Here is a 14,082-nt window from a genome sequence, read left to right on the forward strand (position 1 = left end):
GCAACAAAAAGAATAAAATACCTAGGAAAAAACCTACCTAGGGAGACAGAAGACCTGTATGCAGAAAACTATAAGATACTGATGAAGGAAATTAAAGATGATACCAACAGATGGAGAGATATACCATATTCTTGGATTGGAAGAATCAATATTGTGAAAATGGCTATACTACCCAAAGCAATCTACAGATTCAATGAAATCCCTATCAAATTACCAATGGCTTTTTTCACGGAACTAGAACAAAAAATCTTAAAATTTGTACGGAGACACAAAAGACCCCGAATAGCCAAAGTAGTCTTGAGGGAAAAAAATGGAGTGGGAGGAATCAGACTCCCTGACTTCAGACTATACTACAAAGCTGCAGTAATCAAGACAATATGGTACTGGCATAAAAACACAAAAACAGATCAAGATAGAACAAGATAGAAAGCCCAGAGATAAACCAACGCACCTATGGTCAACTAATCTATGACAAAGGAGGCAAGGATATACAATGGAAAAAAGACAGTCTCTTCAATAAGTGGTGCTGGGAAAACTGGAGAGCTACATGTAAAAGAATGAAATGAGAACACTCCCTAACACCATTTGACATAAATCACAGCAAAATCTTTTTTGATCCACCTCCTAGAGTAATGGAAATAAAAACAAAAATAAACAAATGGGACCTAATGAAACTTAAAAGCTTTTGCACAGCAAAGGAAACCATAAAAAAGACGAAAAGACAACCCTCAGAATGGGAGAAAATATTTGCAAACGAATCAATGGACAAAGGATTAATCTCCAAAATATATAAACAGTTCATGCAGCTCAAAATTAAAGAAACAAACAACCCAATGCAAAAATGGGCAGAGGACCTAAATAGACATTTCTCCAAAGAAGACATACAGATGGCCAAGAAACACATGAAAAGCTGCTCAACATCACTAATTATAAGAGAAATGGAAATCAAAACTACAATGTGGTATCACCTCACACCAGTTAGAATGGGCATCATGAGAAAATCTACAAACAACAAATGCTGGAGAGGGTGTGGAGAAAAGGGAACCCTCTTGCTGTTGCTGGGAATGTACATTGATACAGCCACTATGGAGAGCAGTATGGAGGTTCCTTAAAAAGCTAAAAATAGAATTACCATATGATCCAGCAATCCCAGTACTGGGCATATACCGAGAAAACCATAATTCAAAAAGACACATGCACCCCAATGTTCACTGCAGCAGTATTTACAACAGCCAGGTCATGGAAGCAACCTAAATGCCCATCGACAGACAAATGGATAAAGAAGTTGTGGTACATATATACAATGGAATATTACTCAGCCATAAAAAGGAACGAAATTGGGTCATTTGTTGAGACGTGGATGGATCTAGAGACTGTCATACAGAGTGAAGTAAGTCAGAAAGAGAAAAACAAATATCGTATATTAACACATGTATGTGGAACCTAGAAAAATGGTACAGATGAACTGGTTTGTAGGGCAGAGTTTGAGACACAGATGTAGAGAACAAACGTATGGACACCAAGGGGGGAAAGCCACGGCAGGTGGTGCTGGTGGTGTGATGAACTGGGCAATTGGGATTGACATGTATACACTGATGTGTATAAAATGGATGACTAATAAGAACCTGCTGTATAAAAAAATAAATAAAATAAAATTAAAAATTAAAAAAAAATTAAAAAAAATAAAGCTCAAAGGACTGGGAAAAAGAAAAAGAAAGGCAGCAGAACTGTTTCAGATTAAAGGCGACTAAAGCAATAAGACAATTAAATGTAATATGAGATCTTGGACAGGATCCTAGACTTTAAAAGAATTGCTATAAAAGGCATTATTCAATTGGCAAAACTGAAATGTGGATTATAGATTAATAATAGTACTGTATCGATGTTAAATTTCTTGATTTTGATAATATGATTATGTAAGATAATATTCTTGTTCTTGGGGTACATAGATTTATATATCTAGGCGTAAAGGGGCATGATTTCTGCAACTTACACTGAAGTAATTCAGAAAAATATATATCGGTATCTATCTATCTATCTATCCATCCAGAGGCAGAGAGAATGATAAACTAAATGGGGAAGAATATTAACAACGAATGAATCTAGATAAAGAGCACATGGGAATTTTCCATACTATTTATGAACCTCTTATGTAAGGTTGAAATTATTTCCAAATAAAAAGTTTTTTAAAAAATTTCAAAAGATATTCTCTATACTTGGCATTAAGCATCAGTTGTCTCAAAAGTCTTGTATTGCCTCGCTTTCATCTGGTATGCACTGAAATTATTAGCATTGACACAAAAAATTCTTAACAGTGTCAAAGAACTGTAAAAAACTTATTACCTCTTTTAAGTTATGCAAAATTTACCTAAAATCTGTTGGATTTGAAATACGATTCACTGGTGTCAATTTCAGAGACCAAGTTTATGTACTTACTCAGTGGATACTACAAATATTCTTTACTATTGTTGTGTGGGAACTTTTTGATTGGTCCTTTAGCTTAATTCAATGTGCCCCATTCTGAGGAATATTAAAAATGGAAATGTTTTATCTAAGTATCATGTTTTAAAATAACTTTTAGTTTGATTATTTGTAAGTGACATCATTTGAGACAACTGCTATTCTTAAGGAAATTTGTGGGTGTATGGTCCCATTGTTTTGGGGGGAGCATTATTGACATGTAGTAGGAGGAGGTCAGAATTGATAGACAGTGTGTGGGACAAACCTAACCCATGAAAAATTATCTTCTGCATTACTTTCAATGTCCCACTGGACATTCATCATGGCAATAACCTGTTGATAATTATTAAATGTAGAGCATAATTCCATTTTTTAATTTAAAAAATATTTTGCACAGTTTTAATAATCACTGAATTTTCCAGGAATGTAAATGTCACTATCATATACATTGAGGAAAGAGTGAATTTTTTTAAAAATTCTATTAGAAACTGTTTACCAATCTGGAAAATCATGCCATCAATGGCAATGCCACTCATATTTGAGTGGCCAACACAACACACCTAAATCAGTCTGCATTATGAACCGGTCCCCACTATGGAGATTCCACTAATATACACGAACATAACTATATAGCCTTTATTTCAAAATGTCCAAAATTTTTAAAGTTTCAACAATATTCAATTGCATATTGTCCTATTGGTTTTTTTTAAATTGAAAATGACCTGGTTTGGGCTTTTGGATATTATTATTGTTGTTGTTGTTGTTATTACTATCAATGTTATTTTTTAGACCAGCTTCAGGTTCACAGTAAAATTGAGCAGGAAATGCAGATATTTCTCATATACTTCCTCCCCTGCACAGCCTCCCCCACTATCAACACCCCACATTAGAGTGTGGTATATTTGTTATAATCAGTGAACCTACACTGACACGTCATTATCACCCTATATCCTTAGTTTATTTTTATTTCTTTATTTTTTATTTTTGGCCACGCCCTGTGGCACAGAACTTCCCTGACCAGGGATCGAACCTGTGCCCCCTGCAGTGGAAGCGTGAAGTCTTAACCACTGGGCCACCAGGGAAGTCCCTAAATCCTTAGTTTATATTAGGATTCATGGTGATGTACATTGTTCTGTGGGTTTTGACAAATGTATAAGGACATGTATCCACCATTACAGTATTGTACAGAATAGTTTTACTGCCCTAAATATCCTTCTTTCCACCTATTCATCCCTCCCTCCCCTCTAACCTCTGGCCATCACTCATCTTTTTACGGTCTCCATGGTTTTGCCTTTTCCAAAACGTTATATAGTTGGAATTAGAATGCTAAAACATATTGAATGTAGCCTTTTCAGATAGGCTCCTTTCACTTAGTAATATGCATTTAAAATTTCTTATTTCTTTTAAATCCAATTTCATTTATTATAAGTAGAAGTAAACATCTGACTCTTTGTAGTGTGATTGTGCTGAAACATTTACTTGAAATATATTTTATATTATAAATTACTTTCCTCTTATTTCTCCTTTAGATCACAGGATATTATGGAGATTTTTAAAACTTACTGTGAAGTTGGATTATATTACCCTTGAATTTCATCTCAGTAGAGCACAGAGGATGATATAAAATATTTCTCCTTTTCTTTTCTTTTTTTTTGACACATTGCCTTATTTAATTCAAATAGCAGTCTGCTCACACATGGTCCAAGAATACCCAAATAATAAAGCAAAGATTGGTCTTCAAACACCATAGCCAATGATGCCACGCTTGCCTATGATCTCGCCAACATAAAACCACATCCACACCTCAGTGGCCACCAAACCATTCAGTAGAGCTTCCTTAACTGTGAGCTGTTTGAAGCTACCAGTTTGAGCACTATTGATAATTTTTTTCAAGCTCTGAATAGCTGTAGGGATCTCAGCAGAGATTGGAGGAACCAGCTCAACCTTGGTGTAGTGCCAAAACGTGGCCAATCGAGGCTTCGAGTGAGTCACAGCAGCGCTGACCAGCGCCGGGACCTTCTCCGCGAGGTTATGGACAAACTGGGCCATGGTTCTAGGACGGAAAGCCTGTCACCCTGACTGGCCAGCTGAATCTCCTTCTTTTCTTAATTTTTTCATTTTATTTAAAAATTTTACAGCTTTATTGAGATATGATTGACAAATAAAAATTATATATGTTTAGGTTGTACAACATGATTTTCTTTAAGGCATACAATGTGATGTGAATCTAAAAAAGTTGAACTCATAGAACCAGATTAGAATGGTGATTGACAGAGGCTGGGGTGGAAGAAATGAGGAGACGTTGGTCAAAGGATAAAAACTTTCAGTTATAAGATGAATAAATTCTGATGTACAGCATCAGATGTACTCTGATGTACTCTGTACATCAGATGGCTCTGATGTACAGCATGGTGATTATGGTTAATAAACTGTATTGTATAGTTGAAATTTGCAAAGAGAATGAATCATAAGTGTTCTCACTACACACACACCCAAAAATGGTAACTATGTGAGGTAATGGATGTGTTCATTAACTTGATTGTGATAATCATCCACAATGTATACATATATTAAATCATCACATTATAAAATATCTCTTTAAAAATGGAGTGAGCATTCTTCAAAATACTTAAAAATGAATTACTGTGTGATCCAGCAATTCCACATCTGGGCATGTACCCAAAAGAATTGAAAGGGTCTCAAATGGATATGTGTATACCTATATTCATAGCAGCATTACTCACAATAGCCAAAAGGTGGATGCAACCCAAGTGTCCATTGACAGATGAATGAATAAGCAAAATGTGATATACATAATATCACACACACACACACATATGGTGAAATATTATTCAACCCTAAAAAGGAAGGAAATTCTGACATATGATTCAATATGGATGAAACTTGAGGATATTAAGTAAGTGAAATAAGCCAGTCACAAAAAGACAAATACTGTATGATTCCACTTATATAGGTACCTAGAATAGTCAAATTCATAGAGACAGAAAGTAGAATGACGGTTGCCCGGAGCTTGGGGGAGGAGGAATGAGGAGTAATTGTTTAATGGGTACGGAGTTTCAGTTTTGTCAGATGAAAAGAATCCTGGAGATTGGTTTCACAACAATGTGAATGTACTTAACATTACTGAACTGTGCACTTACAAATGGTTGAGATGGTACATTTTATGTTATGTGTATTTTACCACACACAAACAAACAAATAAACAAACCTGGGTGGAAGGGCATCGAGTATGATAGAATTGAGATCCACTGCTCTGCAGGCTTGAAGGAGGGGCATGGTCTATAGTCTACTTGACCCCACTTCCCTATTCCCAGCAGGTTACACATCCTCCAGTGTGGAGACAAGGAACAGTGAAAGAGAAAAGTCATTTCTTTATATGACCACCAGTGGCAAGTTGATTGAGCTCATTGTGTAATTTTTCACTGAGCGTTCATCCTATTGTCAAAAGACTTGGTGTGGCCAGGTGATGATCCCAACAGCCCTGCTGATGAAGGAATCACCTCCAAGCAGCTCCCCTGGGGGACTTAGCACAGCTGCTACCTGACTCTCAGCTGGGCGTCTCCCACCACATCCACATTCACCACTTTTCTGGAGCACCTCTGCTCCAAGTGAGCAGTATCCTAGCCATTCTGCATCCTGTCTCTGGGACCTGTTGGCACAGGAGGTACCCATCTTTCCATAAGCTTCAGAAAGTGAAAACTGGGAATTTGAATGGTCAGGCATTTTTTAAGAGATGCTGTCTCTTGCACTTCCCATCTCTCCCCAGTACCTTAGGAGGCAGAGCAATATGACCAATGATAAAGATATCAGCTCCCACTTGTAGACCTACCCAAATATTGACTAGTTTTCTCAATATTGAGGGAGTAACCAAGAGTGACCCCCCTCCTGTTCTTTCTCAGGAAGGTGAGGTGAAGGGTTAATCTCCCTTTAGGAATACAGGAGGAACACAGGAATACATGAACACTGATCCAGGAATAGTGCTCAAGGTTTGTAATCATATTTCCATTTGCAGATGGACCCTAGGCATACCTCCAAGAGAACTGCTCTCTTCCGTCTCAGGTATCCCTAGTTTTTCTCTTTATGGAAAATGCCAGGTGGCATGGAATCTTTGAGCCAAAAACTAAGCCTTTTTTAAATCCAGTCTGGGAAATTTTGTCTTTGTTCCAAATAAGGCTTGATTTCAGCTATAATGTCTACTTTATTCTAAAATCTCTACAGAAGGAAAAGGTCTCAAACAGTCCCTCATGCCACTCGGTCACACAAGCCTCATCAACAGTGCTTTCTTGCAGATCTGCACCCTCCTAGTTATACTACTTCATCCTGTTTGTGCCTACTCTTGCTAGGGGCTGCCTGAATTTCACGCCCCCTACCCACGCTACACACACACTCATATCTTGGCTTTCACAGCTTCCAGCTCCAGTTCATTGTTTAGACTAACCATTAGTCTGATCTTGCTTTAGAGTTCGGTTTCCTGCACTGATTCATTCATTCATTTAGTCACACAAAAACATCCTTGGGGTTGGATGGGCTTTGCTCTAGGCTGGACAATCTAGAATACCTTAGCTGCAGCAGTTCTGATTCGCATGTCTTTCTTCCTGCCCCCCGGCAGCAGCAAAGTTAGGCATGTACTTCTCACCGGGAAGGTGTAAGCACAAGAATGAGTGAGCCAAATCCAGCAAGCACTTTTTAAGACTCTATCACATTTGCTAATCCCATTGGCCAAAGCATGTCATCATGACTAAATCCAGGGGTAAGGAATTATGTCCCAGCTCTGTTGGAAAGGACTGCAGAGTTATATGACAAAAGGTATAGATACAGGTAGAAGTGGAGAATTGGGGTCACTAATAGAATCTTTTGCACAACTACACCCACATATCTGCCCAAACCACACTTCAGTTTGCCATGCCTTTTGGATGTTATTAAAGGTGACTTTCTCTGAGTAACTTTTCTCTTAATTTGCATTTAGGCTGCTCAAATTCAGTTTGTTCACCTCACAGTCGTGTTCACGTCTTTGTCCTATATAGTGAAATGCCAAAAAATAGTAGAAGCATATTCTTAATCTTGTAAAGTTGTTTTAGGACTAGAAAGCAGCTTGTGGAAATATAATTAAAGACAAATGATTATTAAAGGATATTCTAGATCTGAATTTAAAAAATTACTTTATGTGCTATTTGATCAGTAGATGGCCTTTTGCCCAAGTCTACACCTTTGAATCAGGTTTGAGAATATGAACAACCCCAGGACACTCAAGGGGATGTAAAAATTTGAATGATGGGGCTCCCCATGCATTCTTTCATTGGGTGGTGATGAAAGAACTGGTAATTCTGAGATGGTGTAAGTGGTTGACATGAACTCGAAGTCTTATCTCTTCCAGGCTGATTCAAGGAAGTTCACAGAGCACCTCTGTACTAAGGCTCTTGGTGGGTTGGCATGAGATATTTTTGTGTTACAAAGGTAGTGGTAGAACCAAGTATGATCTTAGGAAAGTATGGTATGATGGAAAGATCGCTGAATTGGCAGCTTGGAACTCTGAATTCTAGACCCCGATAAGCCACGACGTTAGCTACGTATACTTAGATGAGTCTCTTCACCTTCCTGAATCTTAGCTTTCTCATTTGCAAATGTAGAATGGTACTAGATATTCTTAAGGTTTTGCCTAGCTCCAAGATTCTATCATCCTAACAAGTATTACATATCTAACAATTGGAATCCTTTCCAATTGGTCCTAAGCATATCATAGTTGCTAAAAGGAAATCTAGGGATTTGCCAGAGTTTTATCCTCCTGTTTATTAATTATGTATGATGAAAAGATAACCTGTACCATAAATAATGTCCTCAGTCCTGTTGTATCTTGAAGCTAGACAGGAGTATATAACTTACTTAATACAAACTTGTCTTAACCACTAGGAAAACAGCTCAAAATGTATGCCCTACTGATAATGGGTTATCATTATCATATTCATATGTAAAGAATCCTTTTTCCAAATGCATGCTGTAAATGATATAATGAAGGCCTTGCTAATGAATGGTGACCAGGGTATCTTTCACCACCTCAAGAACTGATTTTAAGCAAACAATGATGGCTTCTTTTTCAAATCCCCAGTGTTGTTATTTTAGTTACAAACAGAAAGGGATTGCAAAGATATTGTGATTGATTTGTTGGCAAGTTTACAGCCTCTATCAGTGATTTATCAGGTTTATATGGTTCCCTGTGAATTTCAGCAGCTAGAGTTATCCACTTATTTTCCAGTGCATTAGGTTGGTGGTATGATAGGCTGTCTTCAGATGTATGTTATATCTTCCATCCACTTCTTACTACCCTTAGTGAGTTAGATGTTTTTAGATTTACTGCCGCTTGAGCTCTTGGAATCCACACATTCACTCAGTAGTTCAGCTAAGCTCTATTACCAGAAGCCAAATGTTTTGGACACCTGGGAGTAAACAGTCATTATGAAAAAAATAAATTTTTCCCACATTACTCTATAAATAAAGGAGATAATGTCAGAGCACATAGTACATTGTAAAACACTATGCAAAAGCATGTTACAATTCTCTTTTCATTTTTCATCTTTTTTCGTTGTTGTTCAGAATGGTAAAATTAACAAAATCTTTGTTTGTTCATACATGACTATTAGCTACTCTAGTTTTCACCACCAGTTGGATGTCTCTACATGCCATCTTTAACTAAAACACTGAAGTTGCCATATTTACTCTTTGGGCCTCACAACACGTCTCTCCTTCTGTATTTAGTCTCTTTGTACGTGTGCATGTCTATAAATAAGTAAAAGCTTCACAATGCAAAAGAGCCACCATTCCCTGATTAAAGCCTTTTTGTCTTTTTTGTCCTTTAATTAAAATCTCACTCTAATCAAATATATTGAGTTTTAAGACAATTTTTTCTTGTCTCTTAAATTTTAAATGACCAAGAGATACATCTGTGGAAACACTTTTTAAATTTAGTCCTCTTATAAGTGCCAATCCCAGTATGACTCCATAGTCTTGCATTCAGGCTTAGAAAATTGTCTAATGTTACATTATGGAGTCCTCATTCTCTGTTTGATAAAATCCTTCCATGTTTATCCCTCTAAGATGCTGCTCTAAAATCACTCCTAGCTTTTGATGTTTCTTTAAATTTCTAAGGAGATACTGTATCATAGAAACGTGCTATGTTACCCAGCTCCTTTTTTTTTCTATCAAATCTATGTTAGGGAAAATCCACTTCTACATGTAACACCCTCAATGCTTCTATTACAGCATAAGCAAAATTGATATCCTAATTTATGCCCATCAGCTTAGACTAGGCTTTCTCAGCCTCAGTGCTATATACATTTTAAGCCAAATAATACTTTGCTATGAGGGCTGACCTGCACCTTATAGAATGTTCAGCAGCCTCCCAGGCCTCCACTCGTTAGATGCCAGTATCATCTCCCCCAAATTGTGACAACCAAAAATGTCTCCAAATGTCCCTGGGTCGGGGTGGGGGGGGCAACATTGCCCCTAACGGAGAACCACTGGCTTAGGTATATCGATCAGGCTATTCCTCAGCTCAGTTTTTATATTTTTAAAGGTGGAAACTTTGATTTGCTCAATTTAACCTGTAATGTGTGATCATCCTCTGTTACTAAGACTCCAGGAACTATTCTACTGCCTGGAGCAAACTGTTCATCTGCAGTAGAGACCATCTACTTACACAGGCTTACTGTGTGCTATTTATGCTATTACGGGCTACTTACACATTTTCTCATTTAGTTCTTCTGTTTCACATATGAAGAAACCAAGGCAGGAAACCGAACTTCCTGGAAACGTTTTATCCAGATTCTAGAGAAAGCAAATATTCTAGTCCTTTAAAACCCCTAAACTGTTTTTTCTTTCTTTGCTATGCTCATTTTGTGACTGAGCAACTTATTAAACCTCCAAATGCTTTAATTTTTGTCAATAGTGTTAGTTATTATCATTATTACCTATATAAATTATAACTTAAGAAAAAAATTATTCTCTGGCTTAGAATTCTACTTGAAACCTCCCTCAAAAGAAACTTTGGATTTTCATGTAGCTTGTTGACTTGCTATAATACTAGAGTTCCTTTTGTTTTCCCTCTCCTTGAAACTGCTGACATACTGGACACATAGACACTCAATAAATCCTTGCCAACTGACTGCATAAACAACCATGAGTAAATACAAATTGATTATCTATAGAAATTCAACATATTTTCCACAAGGATATTAAGAATTCTTGATATTCCACTGTAGATGATCCACTGTGAGTATCTGTGTGTTTTGACATATTTTAGCAGCTAATTTCTCTAAATCAGAGGGCTCCTATCAGCACTTTTTCCCAAAGTTCTGGGCTATCAGCAGTAGCTATTACTCACTTAGACCTCAATAGACATTAATTTTAAAATCTGAGACAACTTGCAGACAAAGGGGAAAGAGGGAGAACTCAGTCATCAATTTAGTTATGTGGAGCTGGCCTTATGAAACTGAACTTCATCTCGAACCCTTCTGTCTTCACTTTCTCAGGCTGCTGTACATGGTCTGTGGCCTCAGAATAATGATTAATCGCCTTCTGAAGGCTCCTGACGTGTGGTCCGAGGCAAATGAGGTAGTACTATGTCACCAGAAGAGTGAATGGACGGTCACAGGAAGGCAAACAATGGCCAGCAGTATTGGTTACTACTTAATAATTGATAAATGGGATCGAGTGTTTTCTTTTCTCTGAAAGATGAAGGGTGAGGTTACTACAAGGCATTGGCAGGAAAGGTAAACATTAGGAAGAAAGGTACTGGGAACTTGGGACTGATTTAGGCAGGAAATGAGTTTAGCTACAGTAACATCCACTTTTGACAGCGCCTGCACAGCATGTGCCTGGCACAGCACCTGGAGAGGGAAAACATTTTCACTACATTTCTTTGAGGGAAAATAAGGAGTATTAGATTGACCCTCAAAGGCAGATCTGCAATCCATCTCCTCAGGGCTTAATATGTGAATGCTTTTGGTTTGGACTGGATCTGAGTTTTAACCTGGTTCCATATTGATTATTAAGTGTTATTTTCTATCTAAAGAAGCTACTTTTTAGAACTGCATTGTTACCTCTGTATTTCCAGATTTGGGCAATATTCATTAAGAAGAACTATGAGCCTTTTGTCTTCAAGTCAATTAATGTTGTCCCTTAACACTGCCAAGAATAAACCATGCAAAGCTAATTGAGATAGTGTTCTCTCTTCTAGCACAGACAAGCAGAAGTTTATAGGGTCATTGGTAATTATTAGAGAAATGCAAATCAAAACTATAAGGAGGCATCACCTCACTCCGGTCAGAATGGCCATCATCAAAAAGTCTACAAACAACAAATGCTGGAGAGGGTGTGGAGAAAAAGGAAGACTCCTACACTGTTGGTGGGAATGTAAATTGGTGCAGCCACTATGGAGAACAGTATGGAGGTTACTTTAAAAACTAAAAATAGAGTTACCATATGATCCTGCAACCTCACTCCTGGGCATATATCCAGAAAAGATGAAAACTCTAATTCGAAAAGATACATGCACCCCAATGTTCATTGCAGCACTATTTACAACAGCCAAGACATGGAAGCAACCTAAATGTCCATCAACAGATGAATGGATAAAGAAGATATAGTGTATATATATACAATGGGATATTACTCAGCCAAAAAAACAGAATGAAATAATGCCATTTGCAGCCACATGGATGGACCTAGAGATTATCATACCAAGTGAAGTAAGCCAGACAGAGAAAGACAAATATCATATGATATCACCTATATGTGGAATCTGAAAAAAATGATATAAATGAATTTATTTACAAAACATAGACCCACAGACATAGAAAACAAATTTATGGTCACCAAAGGGGAAGGGGGGAGGGATAAATTAGGAGATTGGGATTAACATATACACACTACTATATATAAAATAGATAACCAACAAGGACCTACTGTATAGCACAGGGAACTATACTCAATATTTTGTAATAACCTATAAGGGAAAAGAATCTGAAAAATAATATATATACATTAAAAAGAAAATGAAAATTATTCTGTCTTTCATATTATAGTAAAGAGATAGGCCAAGTCTCATTTCCAGTAGCCCTCCCTTGAGTGAATACAGCTATAAACAGGAAACATGAGCTCAAGCACCCACTGGATGAAGAACAGTCAAGCTTTCTGGTAAAGAGATGCTCACAGACATGTATTCATGTTAAAAGCAGTTGTTTATGAAGACACCTTTTTCAATTACCTTGTAAATTAATGTTTAAAATCCTTGCAAGAAACACCATATGCTAGTCAAAGCACCTCCTTAGCTGGCTTAAGAAGTCAGCCCTGAAAATAAAGCCAGCATTCGTTAAGTCAAGAAACATTACTATCAAATGCAAATGCCAAGGCTGATCTACAGGACAATCATACTCATGTAAAATTTTGTTATCGGTAAAATGAGAGAACTTTAAAAGATAAAATATAGAATGTTGAGCACATGGAATCAGAAGTGGTACTCAATTACTTCAGAATCATTTTTCCTTCCCCCCAAATATATAATGTTTCATGTATTTATATATACATAAAACTTCTGAAGTTGTTTCTGGAACTTAAATATTTGCTACAGCATCTTATAGTTAATTAATGTTTGTATTTCTTTGTTTGATAGTTTTAATTAAGAAATGTGGGCTGTTCTTTAGTAACTAATAGATGCATAATGTCTATATTGATTTAAGATTCAGCAAAGGATTTGGAAGTTAGTCTATGTGATCTTAAAACAGAAATGCTTTAAGGTAAATTTCCAAAGCAGCTGTTCCCAATGCACTGGGGTTCTCAATTGTAAGTTAAGGATGATCACGTAATGTGTTGGTTGAAAAATGTGTCTATATAGATTAAAGCAATGGAAGGAATGTTGTGTCAAGAAGATGAACACATTGACTAAGTGCTTTGGGATCACTATTAGAAGCAGGGACAGGCAGCATTTGTAGAGGGCATGCAGTGTGACAGGCTTTACAGGTTTTATAATTAGAAGATAATATCAACATATATTCTCTCGTGCATTTATCCATTCCCCATTAGTATTTGGCAGGGATTTCCTAAACAAAATGGAAAACAATGAAATTTGTAGTCGGTGTCCCCAGACCCTCATTTTTTTCATGGTTTTTTTCTTCATCCTATGAATGTATGTGGTTGGGCTTTCTTACCTAATTTCTTCTCTCATTCCAGCCCTTCCATCCCCACACTACCCCCCTCCAAAAAAAAAACTTAAAGTATTCATACTGCAAAAAGCAGGCCATCTAAACATGACACAGATGCCTACACTAGGCTGCCTAGACAATAAGCTGGTTGGAATCTGGGAGAGTCCATCTTTTTCCTGAATGAGGGACAGTGCTCAAGCTCAGCTTCCAATGGCACTGACAGCTTCCTGTCCACACTTATCCTCCTCCTCTCACAGAGGATTATAATATCTCAAGGGCTCCACAGGCCCCAGGTACTGAGGTAGTTAGCATCCTAAATCCAGATTCCTGGCTCCATAAATAGCATGTTTATTCCACTCACTGACAAGGTGAGATGGTGATCTCACACTTGCTCTATAAGAAGAGAGAC

General features: G+C 37.2%; 1 pseudogene; it reads right to left on the minus strand.

Annotated features, from left to right (window-relative positions):
- Positions 1–4,150: 4,150 nt before the first annotated feature.
- On the minus strand, positions 4,151–4,509 carry LOC114906565 (annotated as a pseudogene).
- Positions 4,510–14,082: the final 9,573 nt, after the last annotated feature.

The sequence above is a fragment of the Monodon monoceros genome, unplaced genomic scaffold (assembly GCF_005190385.1).
Source record: "Monodon monoceros isolate NGI ecotype Baffin Bay Population unplaced genomic scaffold, NGI_Narwhal_1 Super_Scaffold_22, whole genome shotgun sequence".
Lineage (NCBI taxonomy): Eukaryota > Metazoa > Chordata > Mammalia > Artiodactyla > Monodontidae > Monodon > Monodon monoceros.